Here is a 2,377-nt window from a genome sequence, read left to right as displayed (position 1 = left end):
ACATTACCACACCACTATCGATATTGACGGTTCTGTACACAACATTACCAGACCACAATTAATATTGACGGTTCTGTACACAACATTACCACACCACCTTTTTCAAACAATTAGTAATTAGATCTCCAATATTTTTGTGATTTTTGGTTAGAACTATTTTTTAACATTGTGGATTTGGTAAAATCTCCTGAAATTGTGCTTCATTGAAACGACCTGACCGTTTATTCAAAAAAATAAAAAATAAAAAATAATAAATAAACTACAGCTAGTGGTCCTATACCCACTAGCCACCTAACCACAAACACAACCAACTGCGGAAAAGAGATACCGATAACCAATAAATAATCCAATCATAATCCAATAACCAATATCAATTCCAAATCATAAACTAATGATCCAAACAACATAAACCAGAGAACCAGCAATCCTAAACAACATTCTAAGACTCAACTCAAGAAACCTAACAGAAGCCAGACAACCAAGCGAACCACTAGAACATCCTCCTCTTCATTGCCTTGATTCCACGATGACACTTTGCCTTTACCTGCTCCACAAACACAAATTGCAATGCATGAGTATTTTATAAACACTCAGTAAGGCAATCCTCCCATCTACTGGGCTAACACACAAGCAATAGAGATACTTTAACCATCAAACAACAATCAACAAACAAACCAAGCTTTGCATCGACCGACACAAAGATTGCATCATCCGACACCATCAGGGACCAGCATCGACCAACACAAGGTATGCATCGATCAACACAAGGTTCACTTACATCGACTGATGCTTCCACTTGCATCGATCGACACATGCTCGACATCACGCGGAAACCCTAATCGCATCGACCAACGCCTCCACATGGCATCGACCGATGCTCCTAGGTCAAACCGTGCGGACCTCGCACTAGCATAGACCGACGCACATAGTGCATCGACCGATGCTCATGCCAAGCATCGTTTTCCCTGAAGCTTTTCGCCGGATCTCCGTTCCTGCAACCACAAGAATCAATCCCAAGCCACAAGAAAGCTTCCCATCGCCTCAAACACAAGAATCATTCTTACATTCATAAGTATTTCAAAACCACACAAAAAGATATGTTTCAATTTGGCGTCGTTGCCATTTGAGTAGTTGTTTGTGACAGTCAGGATTTACACAAGTTTAAGATTAAGTTCTATTGTTACACTTGATCATTACTGATTTAAATCTTCATCTGCTTGGTTGTTTTGAGTTTCAGGTACCAACTCGACCCTGCACTCGACCGTCTGCACGTTCGAGTGATCGATCGAGTCACCAAGACAGATTCAATCAGTCCTCCAGTTTCAGTCAGTTCAAGTGGTTGATCGAGTCACCAAAAAAGGTTCACTCGAGCCAGTACTCGATCATCTGTCAGTTCGAGTAGGTGATCGCGTCCGTACATGCAAACCAGATCGAAAGGAAACAAGAACCTTGAAAGATACATTGAGCACATCAACCGTTTACCAAGAGATTTGAGGCAACAGAAAACCAGAATCCTTCAGGAACAAGACCACCAGCTGCTCATGGATCCACCCATGCAGAGACCAAGACAGATTGGAGCAGGTGAGGCTCCAAACACTCACACACAAAGGGTAGGAATAGTTCCACCTGCAGTAGCAAATAATAATTTTGAGATAAAAAGTGTGCTGATTACTATGATTCAGTCAAACAAGTTCCATGGTTTGCCTATGGAGGATCCCTTAGACCATCTTGATGAGTTTGATAGGCTCTGTGGCCTGACCAAGATTAATGGAGTAAGTGAAGAAAATTTCAAGTTCAGACTCTTCCCATTTTCACTTGGAGATAAAGCTCACTTGTGGGAGAAGACTTTACCAACAAGAGCAATCACAACTTGGGATGGCTGCAAAAAGGCTTTCCTGGCCAAGTTCTTCTCTAATGCAAGGACTGCTAGACTAAGGAATGAGATATCTGGTTTTGCACAGAAGAATAATGAGACTTTCTGTGAAGCATGAGAAAGATTCAAAGGCTACCAAACCCAATGTCCTCATCATGGGTTTAGTAATGAGTCCCTACTTAGCACACTGTATAGAGGAGTTCTACCAAATATCAGAATGTTGCTGGACACTGCATCAAATGGGAACTTTCTCAACAAACATATGGTTGAAGGATGGGAACTGGTAGAAAACTTAGCTCAGTCAGATGGGAATTACAATGAAGACTATGATAGGACTGTCAGATTTGTTGAACCTGCCCAGGATGAGAAGTACAAGAAAGATTTGAAGACTGTGCATGACAAATTAGACAAGATTCTGCTTAGTCAACAGACTAACATTCACTTTCTTGCTGATGAAGACACAACAGTCCAAGCTGGGGAGAATGAAATGGTTGAGTTGTGTTA

The 2,377-nt window shown here is 41.4% G+C and overlaps 1 non-coding gene across 1 annotated transcript; it reads right to left on the bottom strand.

The window, feature by feature from the left end:
- Positions 1 to 1,928: 1,928 nt before the first annotated feature.
- On the bottom strand, positions 1,929 to 2,035 carry LOC147925427 (small nucleolar RNA R71). Its single transcript, XR_015585602.1, has one exon. It is a non-coding gene; the product is annotated as a small nucleolar RNA R71 (small nucleolar RNA).
- Positions 2,036 to 2,377: the final 342 nt, after the last annotated feature.

This window comes from Camelina sativa, chromosome 16 (assembly GCF_030686135.1).
Source record: "Camelina sativa cultivar CO46 ecotype springtype chromosome 16, ASM3068613v1".
Taxonomy (NCBI): Eukaryota; Viridiplantae; Streptophyta; class Magnoliopsida; order Brassicales; family Brassicaceae; genus Camelina; species Camelina sativa.
Note: the sequence above shows the minus strand (reverse complement) of the source record. Positions and strands in the feature narration are given on the sequence as shown.